Source organism: Phacochoerus africanus, chromosome 5 (genome assembly GCF_016906955.1).
Source record: "Phacochoerus africanus isolate WHEZ1 chromosome 5, ROS_Pafr_v1, whole genome shotgun sequence".
NCBI classification, from domain to species: Eukaryota; Metazoa; Chordata; class Mammalia; order Artiodactyla; family Suidae; genus Phacochoerus; species Phacochoerus africanus.
The window spans coordinates 84,025,470-84,049,244 of NC_062548.1; the positions used below are offsets into that span (position 1 = coordinate 84,025,470).

General features: G+C 45.4%; 1 pseudogene; it reads left to right on the forward strand.

Moving 5' to 3' along the window:
- The first annotated feature begins 22,626 nt into the window (after nucleotides 1–22,626).
- LOC125126833 (non-histone chromosomal protein HMG-14-like) lies at nucleotides 22,627–22,935 on the forward strand (annotated as a pseudogene).
- The last annotated feature ends 840 nt before the right edge of the window (nucleotides 22,936–23,775 follow it).

The following is a 23,775-nucleotide window of genomic DNA, read 5'->3' on the forward strand; positions in this document are numbered from 1 at the left end:
TTCAACATAACTTTTATGTGCACTGGGAAACAGAAAAATTCATGTGACTCACTGTATTGTGGCGGTTTGGAACCCAACCTGCAACGTCTCTGAAATATGCCTGTGTTACGCAAATGTTCTTTACTTCTTATATTGACTCAACTGTCACTAAGGAGACTTGCTTCCCTTTGCACGGAGAGCCTGACCTAAGAAAGCTCAGTGTTAACCTTTCTGCTGACTTTGAATACGGGAGGATCCCAGACTGTATTAGTTCATTCGAGCTGCCATAACAGAATACCATAGACTGGGTGGCTTAAACAAATGGAAATTACTGGAGGCTGGGAAGCTCAAGATGAAGGTGCCAGGGAGGCAGGTTGCCTTCTGAGCGCCTTCTCTTGACCTGTCAGCAGCCACTGCCTTGCACGTGCTCTCTTCTTTGTGTTACACAGGGAGAGAGAGAGCTCCCTGGTGTCTCTTATGGGGGCGCTATGGGTGGTAGTATTCCCCCTCATGGGGGCCACACCCTCATGACTTCACTGAACCCTAATCACCTCTCAAAGTCCCCATCTCCAAATACCATCCCATTAGGGGTTGGGGATTCAACCGATGAATCTGGTACAGGGCACGATTCAGTCTGTAGCAAGGTCTCGGGCCCTGAGGTGGTCTCTTCAATTCTCAGTCATGTGATGCGAAGTGACAATCAAGACCGCAGGTTATATTTTAAACCCTGTGAGGGTGTGCTCTTCCATGATTAGAAATAGGAAAGCATATTAAAAATTATTGCCCTAGTTTCCAAAGTTTTTTTAAATAGTCTTCAGGTACTTCATTAGAATAGAAGGTGGTAGCATTCCTTTGAGTTTCAGTGTGTCTGCCAAACGGCCTTCTTCTGGAGAAAAAGCAATTCATGCTACAGGGAAATGACAGCAAGTTCCTCTCAGTGGTGATCTAAAAATATCACAGAATGCTACATGTTAAAATGCATTAAAATGCGCAATGACTTTCTTTCCGCCCTTTTACATCTCCATTTATGGTCTGTGATTCACAAGAATGCTTCTGTCACTGGAAAAGCATAAAAATCCAATTTCAGCATGGCATTTTTATGGTATTACAACCAGGAAAATATGTAATGGTGAGACAATGGGTGATTCTTTATCCATGGGCCTTTTTTTCTTTTGTGTGGGATTACAATGTTAATTGTATCATCATTTATAGAACACGTGTAAATAATGATTGCTAACATTGATTGAATTATTAACATGTGCCAGCAACTTGCCAAGTATTTGCATTCCCTGTCTCCCCCCTCCCCCCGCCTTTTAGGGCTGTGGCATATGGAAATTCCCAGGCTAGGGGTCAAATCAGAGCTGTAGCTGCCAGCCTACGCCACAGTCACAGCAATGGCAGATCCAAGCCGCATCTGTGACCTACACCACAGCCCATGGCAACGCCGGATGGTTAACCCACTGATCAAGGCCAGGGATCGAACCTGCATCCTCAAGGATACTAGTTGGGTTCGTTACCACTGAGCCACATCGGGAACTCCCTTCCTGTTTCTTCCAATCCTCATGAAGCCTCACGAGGGGGTCAGCATGATTATCTCTGAGACCACACACATGAAATTAAATGTTAAGTAGCCATAATCGCTTCCTTGCTATTCTCCTTCTACGAAGACAGTAGATTACTTGGAGAACTCTTTCTTTTCCTGAATGGAGTGTGCTCCTGGGGACAGGAAATGGAGACACCAAGAGAAGGGGCTAAATTGGAAAGAAGAGATGGAGACTCTGAGGGGCTATAGGAGCGAGAGATTAAGGTCGGGGAGGGGAGAATGAGGAGAAAGGTGAGGGCAGAAATGAGAGGCCCGCAAGGGCTGGCAGGTACGAGAAATGGCTGGAGATAAAACAGGAAAATGTCAGGTCACTATAGAGGCAAGGAGAATTTGGGGAAAGAGTGAGATATTTGGAGAGGATTTTTTGAAGTTCTGATACATGAAGTATAATCTATTCCTTTCTCCATAGCTCCAGGAAAACCTCAGCACAGAATCTATCACATTTCATCTGATCTAAGACACAAGTGACTATAAGATATTATCAATGGCAAATGTATTATTTTATGTGCTAGAAAGGAAAGAAGGAAGGGAAGCTATCAATTACAAGGTCCACGGTGGAAAGGAATCCGACTATGAACCATGAGGTTGCATGTTCAATCCCTGGCCTTGCTCAGTAGGTTAAGGATCCGGCATTTCTGTGGCTGTGGTGTAGGCCGGCAGCTGTAGCTTCAATTCAACCCCTAGCCTGGAAACCTCCATATGCCTTGGGTGTGGCCCTAAAAAAAAAAAAAAAATGCAAGTTCCTATGGGTTGAAAACATGTCCTAATTTCAAAGAAACACAAGAGATTATTCTTTAATCCCTTTGCAATCAGATTTATAGGGGCTTTTCCTTTCTTTTTCTAATGCACCATTATTTGGTGAGGCCAGATCTGAGCTGCCCAGGAAGGTTTAGTTATATTTCAGTTAGACTTGTTTCTCAGATGAGAAAATTGAATCTCAGAGAAGCTAAGTTACATACCCCTGGGTTCATGGCTAATAAATGGAGCACCCAGATTCCAACCCACGTCAGCTGGATTCTGAATCCTGTGCTCTCTATTTTTAGTTAAGATACACAGTCAAGAGTTGGCCAGTATTTTATTAAATCTGTAGTTAGTAACAAAAATAACTTTTGAATGAAAAAATAACAGCTTAACATAACATCTTTTCCATGTTGCTGTGATTTAGAACCTCCTGCCCCATGTGGAGCAGCTTGTAAGAAACCATGATTTGGGTTTTGTGGCTCAAGAATTCCTTTCTCCTCTTTTCAGATTACCTTGAATCAAATAAGAGTAGAATGGTGAAATGTCCAAATATCCATCAGGAGGGCCTAATAAAATCAAAGCAGATTCTACACCTCTACCAAGCAAGCCTTTTCTTTCCAAGATAGGAAAAGGGGAGTCTTTTTGTGATTTGCAGTAACAGAAGAACATCAAGCTCTAGACCAAGACCTAAGGACAAGTTCTAAGACCAAGACCAAATACAGAAAACGTAAATAGAAGAGCAGCAAACCATGACTATGGAAGAACTGTTCAACCACGCCAATAATTACAAAAATCCTGGACTCTCCAGTTCCACAGCAGGCACCTGACAATGTGGTTTTCCATCACTAACTGGTGCTTTTAATAACCTATGGATCTTTGCTCACCCAGATCCTCCATCCAAGCATGCCACCTTTGCTATCAAAATCCTTCAAGGTAGGATCAGAAGTCACTGTTTTCTGTGTATTCTTGCCAAATTCTCTGACAGGATTAATGGCTCTTTCTAGAATCTCCTGTCATAATTCTGATATTCCTCCTCTTTGTTTTACAGGGAATTGATGAAAGACCTGTCTTTCAACTGGAGTACTCGTTCTCTGAAGGCAGGCCTCAGATATTATTTGCTTGTTTGTTGGCTTGGGGGTTTTTTGTTGTTGTTGTTTTGCTTTGTTTTGTTTTTTCGTTTGGGGTTTTTTTGGTTGTTGTTTTAGGGGGTTTTTTGGTTTTGTTTTTTTGGCTTTTGGGGGCCACACTCGTGGCACATGGAAGTTCCCGGCAAGGGGTAAAATTGGAGCTGTAGCCACCAGCCTACACCACAGTCACAGCAACACCAGATCCGAGCCGGGTCTGTGACCTACACCAAAGCTCACAGCAACGCTGTGTCCTTAATCCACTGATGGAGGCCAGGGATCAAACCCATATCTTCATGGATACCAGTCAGGTTCGTTACTGCTGAGCCATAATGGGAACTCCTTTGTTGGCTTATTTTTAATAAGGTCATGTTTGTGAAGTTTGAGCGCAGTGATTGGTATGTAATAGGGTTGCTGACTGAGCTGCAAATCAAGGGTCACTGTAAGAAACCAGAATATGTCACCCCAAATATGCCTCTTTGGTTTAAGGATTATTATAAGCTCATTATTCTGAGAAACAGCACAACACAGAAGCAGCCCTGAAAACAGAGTAGAAGTTACACTTTCCTATAAAGTTTCCTTTATAAAGGGACTCTCCATTGGTAAGGGTGTCTCCCTCTGAATTAGGAAGAGAGGGGGGACTCTTGATCGCAGGGAAACTTAGTGAAGAAGGCTCTGACTTAAATCTGCATAACAAAACTTACCCTTATTTACTGTACCTTTCCTGGTCATTTCCCCATAACTTGATTCCCCACACTCTTCTTCATTTGTTTCCACTGTCTTTTTTGTAATTTTTTTTTGGCCGTGCCCGTGGCATGTGGAAATTCCCAGGCCAGGGATCAAAGCAGCACCACAGCAGTACAACACCAGATGGTATTTAAGCTTGAGCTGTAGCCACATGTTTGAGCGACTCTTCCCTAAGTTACTCTTCCCATATATTTGAGATACTTTGGTTTCTTTTTCTCTTGCTAATCTGTCTTTTGTCATAGAGGCCCCAGCCAAAAACCTAGAAGAAGAATAGAAGGAGAAGACTTTTTTCCTTCCCCTCCACCACCTAGTTAATGGTAGAATCAGATGGCGCTGAGACACGTAATGCCAGGTCTTCCCCAGAACAGTGGTTCCCACTGCTGCCGTCTTGGGCTCTCCAATAGCTATTCTTGTTAGCAATAACAATATATAAAAGCCCCTAAAATTCATACAGAAGGAATAAAAGAAAACTTTGAGGGAAGCAATGTTCTATTCCTTTTTTCATCAAAATTTATTATGAAAATTACAAAGCTGTGAATCAAAAAGTTGAAATGGGAGTTCCTGTCCTGGCTCAGCAGAAATGAATTTGACTAGCATCCATGAGGACACAGGTTTGATCCCTGGCCTCACTCAGTGGGTTAGGATCCGGCGTTGCCATGGGCTGTGGTGTAGGTAACAGATGCAGCTTGGATCTTGCGTTGCTGTGGCTGTAGTGTAAGCTGGTGACTGCAGCTCCCTAGCCTGGGAACCTCCATATGCCTGGGGTGCAGCCCTAAAAAGACAAATAACAAACAATATTGAAATGGACATTCCGCTGTTCTCTTGTGGTATAGCTGGTGAAGGATCTGGTATTGTCACTGCAACAGCTTGGGTCACTGCTGTGGTATGGGTTCAGTCCCTGGCCCAGAAACTTCCACATGCTGTGGGTGTGGTCAAAAAAAAAAAAAGTTGAAATGGAAAAAGGAATGAAATTTATGTTCATCAGGTGTTAACATTTTCGCCAGAGGTTTGTTTTTGTTTTTTGGTTTTTTGCTGAACAATTTGAAAATAATTGTATCAAAACACTTCACCACTAATTATTTCAGCATGCATCTCCTAAATATAAGGCCATTTGCCTACATATTATATATAATAATGATAATAATTTCCTAACATCATCTAATATCCAGTTCAAATTTCCCCCAACTGTACGCCCAGGTGTCTTTTATAGTTAAGTTTTATTTTTCCAACTAGGATCTAATCAAGGTTTATATTATATTTAGTTCTTTAGCTTCTTTTATTTATTTTTTAAATTATTATTATTTTTCTTTTTTGGCTGTACGCATGGCAATAAGGAAGTTCCCAGGCCAGGGATGGAATCCAAGCTGAAGCTGCAACCTATGCCACAGCTGTGGCAATGCCAAATCCTTAATCCATTGCACCAGGCCAGGGATCAAACCCACAGAGAGAACAAGACAATGCCAGATGTTTAACCTGCTGTACCACAGCAGGAACTTCTAGCTTCTTTTAACATAGAACAATCACTCCTTTTTTAATTTTTTTTTATTTTATTTTTTTGTCTTTTTGCCATTTCTAGGGCCACTCCCGCGGCATATGGAGGTTCGCAGGCTAGGGGTCTAATTGGAGCTGTAGCCACCAGCCTACAAAAGCTCACGGCAACTCGGGATCCTTAACCCACTGAGCTAGGCCAGGGATCGAACCCACAACCTCATGGTTCCTAGTCAGATTCTTTAACAACTGAGCCACGATGGGAACTCCCTCAATCCTATTTTATTATTTTTGACATTAACTTTTTGAAAGGTCTAAGTCATATGTCTTACAGAATGTCCCAATGTCTGATTGTGTGTGAGTGATACAGTTTAACTTATTTCTTTATCACCTATGTTTCTTCTCTCTCTCTCTTTTTTTTTTTTTAAGGTGCAAAAGAACATTTATTTAAAATGTGAAGAGAGGAATTCCTCTCGTGGCTCAGTGGAGTGACCAAGAAAGAACCATCTAAAAATATTTCCCTTTTCTGCTAAACCCAAATTAAACATAACTTCAACTTAACTTCGTCTTAGCTGATTGGATGATTCAGATTAAGTCTTTTTGGTAAAATTGTTCCGCAGGTGATGCTTTATACTTCCGAGACACCATCAGAAGAGATATGTCAGGTGGCCTGCTCTTGGTGACTAGGTTGGAGGGCATGGCTAAAGTGCTGACCAGGAGTTCCCACTGTGGCGCTGCGGAAATGAATCCAACTAGGAACCATGAGGTTGTGGGTTTGATCCCTGGTCTCACTCAGTGGGTTAAGAATCCGGCTTTGCCGTGAGCTGTGGTGTAGGTTGAAGACATGGCTCGGATCTGGTGTTGCAGTGACTGTGGTGTAGGCCGGCAGTGGTAGCTCCGATTTAGACCCCTAGTTTCAGAACCTCCATATACTGTGGATACAGCCCTAAAAAGACAAATAATAAATAAAGAGCTGACCAGCAGTTATCTCTCTTTGCAATGAAGGGGAACTTATGGAGTGACACCCTGTTCTGCCTCATTCATTTTTGGAGCTCTCAGTTCCCAGCACAGGCCACACCCAGGAGATGCATGACTTCTACCTTGGCCCTACAAACTAGGACTGTGCACAGTCACCCAGAGCTCAGCAAGGGCACTCTCTTTAATGGATTAATCTAGAGTAATGGAGACCCTGCAGCCCTGAGAGAAAACAGTGGATCCCTGGAACAGGTGCTGAGGGGTAATGAAGCTTCCTCTGCCAGTGCCTCAGGCCAAGTTCCCAGACTGGCTCTAATTGCTTGGGAGGAGCTGCTTCCTTTCAGAGATTACCCAGAGTTCTGATGAAGGTAGAAAAACAAAGCTTTTAAAAGCTGTCATTTCAAAGTTGGGAAGAGTTTTCCATTTGCAATAAGACTTGGGATCTCCTTTTTTTCCTCGCCTAGCTTGGTAATGTTATGCAAATATTAAGCAGGAAATGTTTGGGCTAAATTGCTCATTATAAATGTAAAAGAGTGTCTAAGATTTTGCAGAGTCAAATCTCTTCGGAGTTTGTTCCCTTAGGAGAAACAGGATTTTTTTAAAGTGTTGTGTTGCCTAAGTGCGGTTTGAAAATTCCCTGCCCATTAGCATGGATCTTTCACCAGGATGAACACATTATCCAAAAGTTTCTTGGTTCCTAGAAGTCCCAAATACCTTAAACCTGTAGCAATAAAGATGGGGTACAGTCCACCCATCTCTATTTATCTCCAAACAACCATAAGCCCCTTCCCAAGTCCCCGGGGACAGACCATGCAATCTGAGGATTCACCTGCCTGGGCTCTTGGGCAGCCTTGGGACTGAGTCTGGAAATGTATGGCTGTAGCCCAGGGCCCCAAACCTCAAAGTCTTGTCTCTCTAGTCATCTTTATTAATTAAAAATTTTTTGGCGGTCCCATTGTGGCTCAGTGGTAACAAACCTGACAAGTATCCATAAGGATGTGGGTTCAGTCCCTGGCCTCACTTAGTGGATTAAGAATCCAGTGGTGTAGATCGAAGACACTGCTTGGATCCCACATTGCTGTGGCTGTGGCACAGGCCAGCAGCTGCAGCTCCGATTCCAACCCCTAGCCTGGAAACCTCCATATGTCATGGGTGCAGCCCAAAAAGACCAAAAAAAATTAGGATTTTTATATTTTCTTTTCTTTCTTTTCTTTTCTTTCTTTTTTGTCTTTTTGCCATTTCTTGGGCTGCTCCTGCGGCATATGGAGGTTTCCAGGCTAGGGGTCGAATTGGAGCTGCAGCTGCCAAGCCTACGCCGGAGCCACAGCAACATGGGATCCATGCTGCGTCTGCAACCTACACCACAGCTCACAGCAACACCAGATCCTTAACCCACTGAGCAAGGCCAGGGATCGAATCCACAACCTCATGGTTCCTAGTCGGATTTGTTAACCACTGCGCCATGACGGGAACTCCAGGATTTTTATATTTTCTTAATGAAGAAGATACAATGACCCTTTCACCTTTTTTTTTTTTTTTTTTTTTTGGCCATGTCCATAGCATGCAGAAGTTCCCAGGCCACAGATCGAACCTGAGCCATAGTGGTGACAACAGCAGATCCTTAACCTGCTGGGCCACCAGGGAATTCCCCTTTTGTCATTATTAAGTGACTTTATTTCTATGAAATCAACTTTGTCTAATAGTAATATAGCCATCCCAATTTCCTTTTGACTAGTGTTTGTGTGTCTTTTTCCATCCTTTTACGCTATATATCTTGATATTTAAGTGTGTTTCATGCAGGCAGCATACAGTTCAGTCTTGTTTTGATAATCAATGTGTCATCCTTTATCTTTTGATTGGGGTTGTTTATTTTATTTTATTTTATTTTATTTTATTTTATTTTTTGGTCTTTTTGCCATTTCTTGAGCCGCTCCCGAGGCATATGGAAGTTCCCAGGCTAGGGGTCCAGTCGGAGCTGCAGCCACCAGCCTACTCCAGAGCCACAGCAACGCGAGATCCGAGCCACGTCTGCAACCTACACCACAGCTCATGGCAACACTGGATCCTTAACCCACCGAGCAAGGCCAGGGATCGAAACACAACCTCATGGTTCCCAGTCAGATTGGTTAACCGCTGAGCCATGACACGAACTCCTGACTAGGGTTGTTTAGACCATTTTCACTGAGTGCTATTACTGACATAATTAGACTTTAAGTCAACCATCTTGCTATTTGTTTTCTATTGGTCCTATATGTCCTTTATTTCCTTCTTTTTCTGCCTACCTATAGATTCACTGAGCATATTTCATTATTCCATTTTATCTCCTTTATTGGCTTATCAGCTATAACTCTCTGTTTCTTTACTTTAATGATAATGAAACAGAGCAGAATCCTGTAGGGCTCCTGGGCACAGATGCCTTCCTGCATCTCCCATTTCTGGCCTGTAGGGAATAAGGCTTCAGCCTCCGTGACCTTCCCTGAGTTCCAAAGGGCAGGTTCAAACAGTCCCTAATCAGGGAAGGGAGGGGACGCAGAGACAAGGGAGAGGCAGTCCAGAGACAATACTGCAGCCTCGGGCCAGGGTCCTGATTCCCCCTCAAGGGATGCACATGACAATATCTTGAGCTCTTCTGCAGAACTAAAATCCCCAACAAATGGAAGATGCTAATGACTTGATGAAGTATTCTTCATTCCAGAAGGGTCATGTGACCTTTCTGGAACCAGTCCTGGGGCCACTAACACCAGCTTTGAAGAAGATGCAAGCTTGCATCTACCCTGATCCTTATCTGGGGCCTTATTTTCCCAAACTGTAAATCCACCTCTGATTCTCTCCCAGAAGACTCAGTCTTTAAGGCATTAACCCTCTCTGGCCTCCTGTGCCTGACAAAGCAATAAAAGCTGCTCCTTTCCCTTTTGCCCAAAACTCTGTCCTCACCCCCATGGACAAAGGCAGTTTCAGCAACAATTGCTTTAGGGTTTATAGTATATATCTTTAACTTACCACAATCTACTTGCAAGTGACAGCAGACCATCTCATGTATTACATAAGAACTCTACAGAAGTATACCCCCCTTTCTCCCCTCCCAGCCTTTATGCAATTGTTTTCATGCATTTTATAAATCCCACAACAGGGTGTTATTGTTTTTGCTTCAATGGTTGATTATCTTTTGAGATGTTAAGAGAGTGATCTGCAATCTGCCTTGGGACTGGGAGTCAGGAAATGACTGGGGCCCCAAGCCTTTCTCAAGAGCTTCCTTTTGAGATTGCTCAGCTAGCACAGAAGCAGGAGCAGCCTGATGGCTGGCATAATGACCAAGATCAGATTAAGGACACTGCTTCCTCTTAAGTCTATTGTTTTTGATGGTCTCAAGTAGCTGCCCTTATGTTAAGGAAAGATAACTGCTGAGTAGATCACCCAGTAAATGAGATGACAAAATTTTAAGGTATATTTAATGAGATATGATGAGACATTTCACTGCAGTTACTCATTCACTACTCATGCATGGAGCTGACAGGAAGCAAAGAACTGGAAAGCCTCCAAAGTATCAGCAGGGCTTTTACTGCCAAGATCACAAGTCAGGCCCGTAAGCTGGTCTTGAACCAGGGCATTCCCTCTAACCAGGTTCCCTCAGCGACTGGGATTGGACTGACTTTCAGCACTATCCCCACGCCCAGGCCGGCCTTCTGATTTGCCTGGAGCCCCATATCTGTCCTACTGATCCATTCAGCCCTTCCCACACTTCGCACACCAGATTCCTATTCTTCCAAAGTTCCAAATTTGCCTCCGCCACTGCTAACAAAGTCCCTTGTTACCACTCATGGGCCCAGGATTCACCTGTTGGACTAGATTTACAATAGGGTCTGTGCCCCTCAGGCCCCACCCTGCCCCAAAGCCAAGTCCAATCTCCAGGTACCAGCTTCTCTTGGTCAGGCCTGTCACCCTCAGCATCCTGGTGTTAAAAACGGGAGATTTTTGGGTGTCATGGAAACTGCCCACCTGCCCAGGCCAGGTCCTCGATGTAAGGTCAACTATTAGAAAGGTGTTTCTCAGAGTTCCCATCATGGTTCAGTGGCTAATGAACCCAACTAGTATCCGTGAGGATGCAGGTCTGATCCCTGGCCTCACTCAGTGGGTTAAGGATCTGGCGTTGCCATGAGCTGTGGTGTACGTCACAGACATGGCTCGGATCTGGCGTTGCTGTGGCTGTGGCGTAGGCTGTAGCTCTGATTCAACCCCTAGCCTGGGAACCTCCGTATGCTGTGGGTGCAGCCCTAAAAAGACCAAAAAAAAGAAAAAAAAAGTGTGTCTCACAATTAACTGAAGCATCTCAGAATATAACTTCTCAGAATCAGAGATTCTAATTCTGCCATCTTCCCAGTTTACAGAGAATTTCTCTCATTGCTCCTCCATCCAACCACCTTTCAGACAAAAGACATGTTTAACCACTTGTTCCCTCTGTCTACTCTCCTCAAAACCAAAGCATTTTTAGTTGAATTAAATTTATTTATTTAATTGCCCTTTTAAGGAAATGCAAGGTACAGCTGGACTCAGAGGGGGGGAAATAGGAAGAAGGGATCCAATGGCTGCATCAAGGAATTTTCTCTCCTACTTGATGGGAACAGGAACAGATCCAGGCTTTGTGGACCCTGCAGCTGATACAACTTTGTGACCCTCTTAGCAGAAAGAACACAAAACTCCAAATACATGCAAAACTTTTTTCTTAAAATAAAGAAGAAAACTGCAAAAAATTAAAAATTGTATAAAGCTGTATAATACTTTTTCCCTATACTTTTTGTTCTGTACACTCTGATTATACTTTATAGAACAACAATTCCATGAAATGATTTTTTTACAGGGAGAACAGAAGGATAATTCAGTCTTTCTTCTAGCATATTTGATCGAAACTTGCTTTTCATTGATGGTTTAGAAAGTCTCTTTCAGCTTCACAATTCATTATTTGTAATGTCACGCATGTCCTTAGAATTTTTCCCACATGTGGGGAACGATCAAGTTCCTTTTATATAGGAGCCGTATCTAATTTCAGAGACTTTCAAGTTTCTTGTTCAGTGACTCATCTTCTTCTTGGCTTGACTACACTCAGGCTCCATTTTTCCACCAATATCCTCCTAGTGGCTCATTATGAGTTTTATGTTATGTCAGTATTTCATATCAAGACAGCAAAAGCTTAGGAAGTTTCTACAGAGATGGGCTTAGGAGAAGTCATTTCAGGCTGAGGGAGAGGTATGAGCACAGGCAGGCCTAGCAAAGAGAGAAGTTCTGTGGGTCATGTAAATGGCCCAAGGCTAGTGTCAGTGGGTGATAAGGCCAGGGTGTTAGACCAGCGGAAGATGGAAAATAGTACCAGCTCTAGCAACTATCTGAAGGTAGACACTCATGCCGCCTTTGAGTTAAGGAACCAAAGCCATTGATGAAGCACCAAGAATGTGAAAATCAACTCAGTCTAGTGTTAAATCCATGAGATGAACCTCAGATTGAATCCCAACTCTGTCAAGGTACCAGCCTGGGAAACTTTGCTGGCAACAAACGACTCTACACAGAAGCCACTGCAAGCCACATGCCTGGACGCCTCCAAGTCCCACGAAACGTAGCTCCAAGTCAAATTCCCCTAAGTCAAATCCTCCAGTGTCCCCACCGATGGCCACACCACCCGACTCAAGAGGAAGTACGAGGGAGGGAAAGCTGAGGCAGTATGAAACACCAGCCCTAACTGATTGCAGTTATAATGCTTTTTGTAAACTTTTCTGCAACACCTGACTGTGAACACACGGCTAGGGACTCTCCCAGGGCTGTGCACAGAGATTATGCAAATGAGGAACCCAGACACTTCAACTTCACTAGCTTTACAGTAAATGTATCCCTTGCTGGAGAGCCTAAACCAAAATGCATTCGAAATGTATTAGTGATCTCTGTTGAGTAACAAGTTCATCAAATCCTAGCGCTTTCACATGCATTTATTATCTCACAGTTTCTGAGGGTCAGACACTTAGGCACAGCTGAGTCCGGCCCTCGCTTCTGGTCTCTCACAAGGCTGCAGCCGAGGTGTGCTGGTCTTAGGTCCGCAGTCTCATCTGGACACTCAACTGGGGAAGGAGCAGCTTCTGAGCCCATTCGCATGGTTGTTGGCAGGATTCACTTCCTTAAGAGCTGTTAGACTAATGGCCTCATTTCCTGGTTTGCAGATGGCCAGAGGCCCTTCTCAATTCCTTGCCACATAGGCTTTTCCAAAGTGACAACAAAAGAGAGAGTAGGCTAACAGGAAATCACTTATAACCTAACCATGAAAGTGACCTCTCAGCATCTTTGCTGTATTCCGCTGGTTAGAAGCATGTCACTAAGTTTAGACACTTGGAGGCTCCTCCCAAAAGAAGCTAATCTCTAGATTAATTTCCTATCTCCCTCCATTGGTAGGAACACTGGGCAGGACACAACCTGGTTGGCTGGCCTGCAGAGTGGGGCAGGAATTGGGAGTGTCTCATCCACTGTGGCCATAGACAGGACTGGAGATTTTTTTTTTCCCTTTTTATGGCTGCACCCGTGGCATATGGAAGTTCCCAGGCTAGGAGTGGAATCAGAGCTGCAGCTGCCAGCCTAAACCACCGCCATAGCAACACCAGATCCAAGCCACGTCTGAGACCTATGCTGCAACGCCAGATCCTTACCCCAGGGATTGAACCTACATCCTCACAGATACTCTGTTGGATTCTTTTCCTTTTGATGGCTGCACCTGAGCCACAGTGGGAACTCCAGGGCTGGAGACTGAATGCCAATTTCCAGTCAAATGTCTTGAGCTGAGATTCAGGTCTCAAAATAAGTCATAAAGCAGGATTAGGACAGCTATGAAAGCTGAGAGCAGAGGTAAGTGGGAGTTGGAGGAATGGGCAGGAAGTAATCCAGGTAGTCTTTGAGTTAATTGACAAGTACCTGTGGCCAGGTATTTACTATCCTCAGGTTATTCTTTTTTTTTTTTTTGCTTTTTAGGGCCACACCTGCGGTATATGAAAGTTCCCAGGCTAGGGGTCAAATCAGAGCAATGCACTGCCGGCCTACACCACAGCCACAGCAATGCAGGATCTGAGCCACATCTGCTACCTACACCACAGTTCACGGCAACACCAGATTCTTAACCCACTGAGCAAGGCCATGGATGCTAGTCGGGTTTGTTAACTGCTGAGCCACTAAGGGAACCCCCTCGGATTATTCTTGCATCGGCAGTTTGGGTCCATGTAGGGAGTCAGGATAGGACATAAAGAAAGGAAAAACTAAAGAGTTAGCTAGAGGAAGAGGCAGGGAATGAGAGAAAATAGACAAGGGGGACTAAGAGGTACAAACTTCCAGTTACAAAAAAAAGAGTCACGGGGATGAAATGTACAGTGTGGGGAGTACAGTCAATAATAAGGTGAGGAGTTCTCTTGTGGCTCAAGATCAGGCATTGTCCCTGCAGTGGTTCGGGTCGCTGCTGTGGCTCAGGTTCAATACCTGGCCTAGAAACTTATGCATGCTATGGGCATGGCCAAAATAATAATAATAATAATAATAACAATAATAATAACAATGATAATATCTTTCAGGATGTCTTTGACTATTCTGGGTCTTCTGTGCTTCCAAACAAACATTAAAATATTTTGTTCGAGAGTTCCCATCGTGGCGCAGTGGTTAACGAATCCGACTAGGAACCATGAGGTTGCGGGTTCGATCCCTGCCCTTGCTCAGTGGGTTAACAATCCGGCATTGCCATGAGCTGTGGTGTAGGTTGCAGACGCGGCTCGGAGCCCGAGTTGCTGTGGCTCTGGCGTAGGCTGGTGGCTACAGCTCCGATTCAACCCCTAGCCTGGGAACCTCCATATGCCGCGGGAGCGGCCCAAGAAATAGCAACAACAACAACAACAACAACAACAACAGCAAAAGACAAAAAAAAAAAAATTTTGTTCGAGTTCTGTGAAAAATGTCCTTGGTAATTTGATAGGGATTGCATTGAATCTGTCGATTGAGTATTGTCTGAAGTCCGGGAACCTGATTCCTCCAGCTCCATTTTTCTTTTTTTTTTTTTGTCTTTTTGCCATTTCTTGGGCCACTCCCACGGCATATGGAGGTTCCCAGGCTAGGGGTCGAATCAGAGCTGTAGCTACCAGACTACGCCAGAGCCACAGCAACGCAGGATCCGAGCCGCATCTGCGACCTACACCACAGCTCACGGCAATGCCGGATCGTTTACAAGGGCAGGGATCGAACCCGCAACCTCGTGGTTCCTAGTCGGATTCGTTAACCACTGCGCCACGACGGGAACTCCTCCATTTTTCTTTTTCAGGATGCATTTGTACGGAAAGAAATGGTAACTAGACTTATGTACACAAAAAAATCAAATTACTTATGTACAGAAAAAATCAAATTACTTATGTACAGAAAAAATCAAATTACTGTGCCCTAGGAACAAACATAGTGTCGTCGGTCAGTTACCCTTCAAAAAAACCACTGAACTTAGGAGAGAAAGAGATCAGATTTGGGGTCACCAGAGGCAGGGTGCAGGAGAGGAGGAAATTGGATGAAAGTGGTCCAAAGACAGAAACTTCCAACTATAAGAGAAGTAAGTACTAGGGATGTAAAGGTACAACATGATTTTTACAATTAACACCACCATGTGTTGTACAGAAAAGTTGTCAAGAGAGTAAATCCTAAGAGTTTTCACCATAAGGAAAAAATGTTTTTTCTTTTTCTTTGGTTTTGTGTATATATATACAAGGTGATGGATATTCACTAAACTGACTGTGGTAATCATTTCATGGTATAGATAAGTCGAATTACCATGTTGTTCATGTTAAACTTTTACAGTGCTGTAAGTGGATTATATTACAATAAAACTGAAAAAAATTCAGGGGACAACTCCTAAAAAAATAAAATAAAATAAAATGAAGAGTTAGCAATTAGGTGGAACAAACACTTCTCTGCTCTTTCTTCCTTTCCTCTCTGGAGACCTTTTCATTGTCATACTATTTTTTTTTCTTTTTTTTTGTCTTTTTGGGGCGGCACCCACGGCACATGGAGGTTTCCAGGCTAGGAGTTGAATTGGAGCTGTAGCCACTGGCCTACACAACAGCCATGGCAACATTGGATCCTTAACCCACTGAACAGGCCAGGAATCGAACCTGCGTCCTCATGGATGCTAGTCAGATCGGTTTCTGCTAAGCCACAACGGGAACTCCTCACACTACCTTTTCTCCCTTCAACAAATATTACCATGTTCATCTATTCATCCATTCAACAACTAACTTTCTTTCTTTCTTCCTTCCTTCCTTTCTTTTTTTGCTTTTTTGGGCCGTACCCGCGGCATATGGAGGCTCCCAGGCTAGGGGTGAAATCAGAGCTGCAGCTGCTGGCCTACACCACAGCCACAGCAACACGGGATTCAAGCCGCATCTGTGACCTACACCACAGCTCACAGCAATGCCAGATCCTTAATCCACTGATTGAGGCCAGGGATCGAATCCATGTCCTCCTGGATGCTAGTCGGGTTCATTACCCACTGAGCCACAACGGGAACTCCAACACCTCTCTATTGAGCTCCTATTATGGGTAAACACAACAGATACCTGCCCTCATGGAATTTTTCATCTACTTTCACATGAAAACTGAGCAGAAGAAAACAAAGACTAAATTCAAATTAAACCAGCCAAACTGGTTAGAACAAAATCTTGGGAAAATGCTCTGGAAATCAGAAACTCGCTGTGCACTCACACACATCTTCCTTCAACATCTATTTCTATGTTCACATCTTCATCATTCGATGACCACCTCCTGAGCTGCTGTCCTGGGCGAGCACAGAGGTGATTAGGACAGACCACCCTGCCCCATGGCTACGGGGGGAAGACAACATGCTGGCGAAGAACCCAGGGCTTTGAGGACAACTGAGTGGGGGAATAAGACAGCAGGCAGCAGGGACTCAGGCACCGAGACAGAACTGGCCTCATCCTGGGTGAGGCCCTTGTCTAACAGAGTGACACACGAGAGGGCAGCAAAGTGACTGGGCCGAGAGAATGGCAGCCCGCAGTCCGGACAGCACCCCTGACTCCAAGCAACCAGCTCATGGCCAGGCAGGGGTCTCACCGCATCATGGAATCAGAAAGATAGAGTTCCAGCATCAGAAGAGGCCTTAGGCCTTTATTTTGTCTCCAGAATGGGAAGGAAGTGTGGACAACTGGCGGAGAAGCATTAAAAGGACACCTTCAGTGAGCAGTTATCTTCATGAAGCCTGATGTGTCTATTACTGGTACTGGGGGAAGCAGAATTGATTGATTTGGTCTGTTTTGTGCAAAACTTGGAATTGAGACCCTGCCTTACCTTTTTTCTCCCCCTTAAATTTGGTGAAATTTAATTCTTTTCAGTAGCAACTTTGTTGCACTATAACTCGCATACCACACAATTCCCCTTTTTAAGTGTAGAATCAATGGTTTTTAATAAATTCAGAGTTATGCAACTATCGCCGTAATGAATTTTAAATCATTTTCATCACTCCAAAAAGAAGCCCTCAATAGTCACCCCCACTTTCCTCCGTCACCTCCAAGCCCTGGGCAACCTCTAACCTGCATTACTTTCACGGCCAATTTGAAATGAAGAGGTCACACGCTCCAGGAACCTCAGTTTTCTCACCTACTAACATATTTTCTCAGTGGCTACACATCTTCATTTAACACGCATTGTGGGTTTGTGCACAGAACACCAGGCTGTCTCTGCACAGTGAGGCACCTGGGTGGGGCTGGGGTCAGACTCTCAGATGACAAAACCTGAGTGTGGTGGCTAATGGGGGAGAAATTTTCTAGATAGCAGATCAAAGGACAAATACAAGCTCATAACTGGGGACCTGGGCAGAGATGCCACAGCACTGGTGGCACCTCCTGGGACGGTGACAGCCTTATGCATCCTCCTCTGGAAGGTCCAGGGAGACAGTCCCACGGCGAGGTAAAGCCCCTACACTTTGGAGCTGGACATCCCACATAGACGTCCTGGCTCCCGCCTTGCTAGCTGTGTGAACGTGGGTTGACATAACTTCTTAAGCCTCACTCCCCTCATCTGTGAACTGAAGAAGGAAACCAGGACTGGCTCAGCAGATCACACTGCACAGACACACTGAACCTCCCCGCTGTAGCCAGGGTGCTTCCCATACAGCCAGACCCCTAACTCTCCCTCCAGCAAGGCCCCGAGGTCTCACCTCCAACACCAAGCGTGTCTTCTGAAACGATCACGTCATTTCAGGGGATGTTCCAACTTGAGCAGCTGCGTGCTGCCGGGCCCCAGCTTGCTTGGGCCAGGAGGACCCTGGGCAGCTAGGAGGGCAGAACTTTCTAATAAGTGTCCAACCCACTTCCCCTCCAGCTAGGCCAGGCTGTGTTAGCCCACCCCTAACTGAGACCCGGCCCCCCCGCCACATGGCTGTAGACTCTGCTCAGCTCCTCCCTCCCTCCCTCCCCCGTCTTCTCCTCACCCACCAGCACCTTCTCCTCCCAAGGAACTAAGTTGTACCCACTTGAGCTCACATGCCCACATGCACTTGCCTCTTCCTTTTTTTTTTTTTGTCTTTTTGCCTTTTCTAGGGCCTCTCCTGTGGCATACGGAGGTTCCCAGGCTAGGGGTTGAATCAGAGCTGTAGCTGCTGTCGTACACCAGAGCCACAGCAACGCTGGATCCGAGCCTCGTCTGTGACCTACACCACAGCTCAGGACAACGCTGGATCCTTAACCCACTGAGCAAGGCCAGGGATCGAACCCGCAATCTCATGGATGCTAGTCGGATTCGTTAACCACAGAGCCACGATGGCAACTCCGCTTCTTCCTTTTCTTTTTTTGGCTCTTCACATGTCACCAGAGCTAACACTTATAAACCAGGCCTATAAACTTGACCCTGAAAAATAAGCTGTAAACCCTCTTCTCTAGGGATCTCCAGACCTGCACTGAACATACCCTGGGAGAAAAGAAAGATATTCACTGCTGCCTGCTTCCTGAATCTTTCCATCCAGACTCTTGGGCCTAAGACAAGCAGATCAGCTCCCACCCCCAGTTGACTCTCAGGAGCAACCAATTTAAAATCTGGTGCCTTGGTGAGGAACCTGGAGGCACCCACAGCTGGACTCAAACTAGAACTCAGGGAAGGAACTAGGCTTCATGGTATCAGCCAGGACCAAGAAACCCAACTCTAGCGAGATTGAGAGGAAGGGGGAGGTGTTGGCTCACACAGCCGCGAAGGCCAGCTGTGGACATGGGCTCAGGGCTCAAAGGCTCCTTGGTGTCACCACTGCTCTCGCCACCCGCTTCCTGCTTCCACCCAGGGTGCCTCATTCTCTTCTTCTGCCGGTGGGAAGCTTCCTGCAGAGTCAGGGAGCTGGCCGGGTACCTTCATCAGCCCCGAGGAGGAGGAGCGCCCTGGTGCCCATCCCTCTGGTTCTGAGTCCTGGGGCTCCGTCTGCCTCCAGAAGGAGAGAACGGAGGAAAGCGTGCTGCAGGCAAAACAGCAGCTACAACAGTCTTGTGCATGGCAGCTATTTTCAAACATGGGAAACTTCAGCTCTGGGTAAAAATAGAGCCCAAATGCTCTGAGGCAGGGGAAGAGTCTGGGAGGCTGAGATGGCTGCCAAGAAAAGCCATCCTGTAAATAAAGCCTGTATGCTAAAAGAACAAGGAACCTCCTGGAAAGCAATTCGTAGCAGGCGTCCTCAAGCACACCGGCATCTCCTGACCATGGCCAACAAGCCCCTGCTCCCAGCTAATCGGATCCAGGGCTGCTTTAACTTGGGCATCCTTGCCCAGTGCCCAGGATAGAGAGAGAGGGCCGGGTGTTCCCCCGACCCCTGACCTGACTCTTCCTCTCTGGTGTGACCCCTGAAGGAGGCTCAGTGTCACAACCCACCACTTCGCTGGAGAAAACTCTACTACCTTCTAGAGGAGGAATCCACCTCTGCTCATTCCTGCTTTAAGGCCTCATCCAGATGGGCTCTCTTTCATCCTGTTCCTCCAGGTCCACAAGGAGTGTGACCATGGGCCCTGGGGGTCTGGTCCAGACTTTCATCATGAGGAATACGGGCCAGCAGGGCCCCCTCAACCCAGGTCACCTCTAAAGTAAGCACATCCCTCAAAGACAGGTGAGTGCCCCTCCTGCTAGCACAGCTTCCTCCTCGAGCTGGAGAAACAGAAGGCTCTGGCTCCACTCTGATCTCCATGTGCTGAGATGCAACCAGCTTTTCTGTGCCCTTCTTGAGGCTGCAGATATTTAAGTGAGACAGCCATCCCCAGTGTGAGGAAGTGACTAGTGCAGGTGGGATGGGTGGGAAATGCAGAGGATGATGAAGAGAATGGTAGAGGTAACCAGCACCAGAGGCAAACAGGGGACAGAAGTGGGACAAACAGTAATAGTGGTGATGAAGAAAGCAACAGCTATATCACTGAGCACCTGTTACACGCGAGACTCCTTCCCAGGAGTTCCCGACGTTGCTCAGCAGAAACGAAACTGACTAGCATCCATGACGACGTGGGTTCAATCCCTGGCCTCGCTCAGTGGGTTAAGGATCCAGCATTGCCATGAGGTATGGTGTAGGTTGCAGACACATCTCAGATCTGGTGTTGTTGTGGCTGTGGTGTAGGCCGGCAGCCACAGCCCCAATTCAACTCCTAGCCTGGGAATCTCCATTGGCCACAGGTGCCACCCTAAAAAAAGAAATAAGTCCTTTCCATGCATTACCTGTTATTTGTTTGTTTGTTTTTCCTTTCTTTCTTTTTTTTTTATCTTTTTGTCTTTTTGCCTTTTCTAGGGCCGCTCCCCCGGCATATGGAAGCTCCCAGGCTAGAGATCTAATCAGAGCTGTAGCCACCAGCCTACGCCAGAGCCACAGCAATGCGGGATCTGAGCAGTGTCTGTGACCTACACCACAGCTCACAGTAACGCTGGATCCTTAACCCACTGAGGAAGGCCAGGGATCGAACTCGCAACCTCATGGTTCCTCGTCGGATTCATTAACCACTGCACCACAATGGGAACTCCTATTTGTTTGTTTTAAATTTGCAATTTTACTTATTTTTTAGGCCTATTTATTTATTTTTTCTTCTTTTTATGGCCGCACTTGCAACATAGGGAAATTCCCAGGCTAGGGATCAAATTGGAGCTGCAGCTGCCAGCCTAGGCCACAGCCACAGCAACAGCAACAGCAACTCGGGGTCTGAGCTGCCTCTGTGACCTATGCCACAGCTCACGGCAATCCTGGATCCTTAACCTGCTGAACAAAGGCGGGGATCAAACCCACATCCTGACAGACACTAGGCTGGGTTCTTAACCTGTTAATAAGCCACGACAGGAACTCCCTGTACAAACTTTTAAATGTACAAATGTCCTCCAAGATATTTCTTAACTGCAAAGAGAAAGATAGTGTTTTACACAGCAGAATCCCAGTGAAGGAGATTAAAATTTCCAGGAAGAGGACATGTGGACACTCAGGAGCCCATGACATGATGCACTGAAAAAGACAAGACATCGATTCTGTGATACTCTTGCCAAAGAAATACAACCCCATGTTAATCGTGTGGATGTCAAAGCCCACAGTGAAGTCTATGAATAGTGAGTACTCTTCAAAAGTATTGAATCTATGAAAGGAAAGGGAAGGTTTAGAAATGAATAGACTGGAGAGGGCCAAGGAAAAAATCCCTAAATGTGATGCGGGACCTTGAATAGAACCCCAGAGGACACTAGTGGAAAAAACTGGTAAAATTCCAATAAGTTCTGTGGTATAGATAATAGAATTAGAGCAATGTTGATTTCCTATTGTTGGTTGATCCAATGTGCACTTTGATCTCACTGTGATATCTATGGTTATGGTTATAGTTAGGGTTAAAACGTTAACAGTGGGGAAAACTGGGTGGAGGTATACGGGTACTCTCTGCTCTACAACTTTTTTTTTTTTTTTTGGTCTTTTTAGGGCTGTACCCAAGGCATATGGAGGTTCCCCAGGCTAGGGGTTGAATCAGAGCTGTAGCTGCCAGCCTACACCACAACCAGAGCAACTTAGATCCGAGCCTCGTCTGCAACCTACACCACAGCTCATGGCCATACTGGATCCTTAACCCAGTGAGCAAGGCCAGGGATTAAACCCACATCCTCGTGGATACTAGTCAGGTTCGTTAACCGCTGAGCCACGACAGCAAGTCGTGCTCTACAGCTTTTCTGTGAGTCAAAAATTAATTCAAAGTTAAAACTATTTTTGAATTTCAAGTTTTCTAAGTGCAACACTCTCCAAATAAACCAATTCCATCTTAGAAAAGTAATTTATGGGCGTTCCCGTCGTGGCGCAGAGGTTAACGAATCCGACTAGGAACCATGAGGTTGCGGGTTGGGTCCCTGCCCTTGCTCAGTGGATTAAAGATCCCACGTTGCCGTGAGCTGTGGTGTAGGTTGCAGACGAGCCTCGGATCCCGCGTTGCTGTGGCTCTGGCGTAGGCCAGTGGCTACAGCTCCGATTCGACCCCTAGCCTGGGAACCTCCACATGCCGCGAGAGCGGCCCAAAGAAATAGCAAAAAAAAAAAAAAAAGACAAAAAAAAGAAGAGTAATTTATGGGGTTTATCTGCCAGCAATGAAAAATTCCCAGACTTTGAATAAAGTAGAAAAATACATTGTTTGCCATATTATTAAAAATATAGGATTTCCTGCTGTGGCAAAGTGGGTTAAGAATCCAATTGCAGCCACTCGGGTTGCTACGGAGGTGCAGGTTCAATCTCTGGCTGGCACAGTGGGTTAAAGGATCCAGCATCGCTGAAGCTGCAGGGTAGGTCAGATTCAGCCTAGGAACGTCCATATGCCCAGGTGTGGCCATTTAAAAAAAAAAAAAATCTGCCAGTTCCAGCAGCTCTGGTGGGGGTAGCAGCTGCAGCCAGGCAGGCCAGCTTCACGAAGCTCTTGGTACACCTGCCCTGGCATCATGATGCCCAAGAAGAAGGTCAGCTCGGCTGAGGAGGCAGCGAAGGAGGAGCCCAAGAGGAGATGAGTGAGTCTGTCATCTAAATCTGCTCCTGCAGAAGTGGAAATAAAGCCAAAAAAGGCAGCAGGAATGGATAAATATTCAGACAAAAAAAGTGCAAACCAAACAAAAAATAAAAGAGGAGCAACAGGAAAATAAGCCAAAGTGGCTAATCAAGAGACTAAAGATTTACCTGCAGAAAACAGAGAAACTAAGAATGAGGAGAGCCCAGTCTCTGATGAAGCAGGAGAGAAAGAAGCCAAGTCTGATTAACACCTCACGCCTGGTCCTGTCAGTGATCCCTGGTTCCTTTCTTGTACAATCCAAAGGAATAGTTTTATCAACTATTTTGCAAATGCAAGGCTTTTTAGTAACTCTCAAAACATTTTAAGTGTACACACTTTTTTTTTTTTTTCCCACTGTACAGCAAGGGGGTCAGGTTATCCTTACATGTATACATTACAATTACATTTTTCCCCCACCCTTTCTTCTGTTGCAACATGAGTATCTAGACAAAGTTCTCAATGCTATTCAGCAGGATCTCCTTGTAATACACACTTTTTTTAAAAGAGGTGAAATAATTTGCTGGTTGTTTATTTTTTGGTACAACCAGAAAATAATAGGATAGTGAGTATGGGAGGCTTCAATTGTCTTGGGAGTCAGCTTAACGTTCCCTAGATGGGGGTAGCTTTTTTTCCCCTTCTTTTTTTTTGGCTGCCCACAGTATAGGGAGTTCCCAGACCAGGGATCAGATCTGTGCCACAGTTGCAACTTGTGCTGTAGCTGCGGCAATGCCAAAACCATTAACCCACTATGCTGGGCTGAGGATTGAACCTGTGTCCTGGCGCTGCAGAGATGCCATGGATCCTGTTGTGCCACAGCGGGAACTCAAGGGGTATCTTTTATTTTATTTATTTTTTATTTTTTATTTTATTTTATTTTTTTTGCCATTTCTTTGGGCCGATCCTGCGGCATATGGAGTTTCCCAGGCTAGGGGTCGAATCGGAGCTGTAGCTGAAGGGGTAGCTTTTATATCCTATAACACAAAGCAGGAAATGAATCTGACTAGGAACAATGAGGTTTCGGGTTCAAGCCCCGGCCTCACTCAGTGGG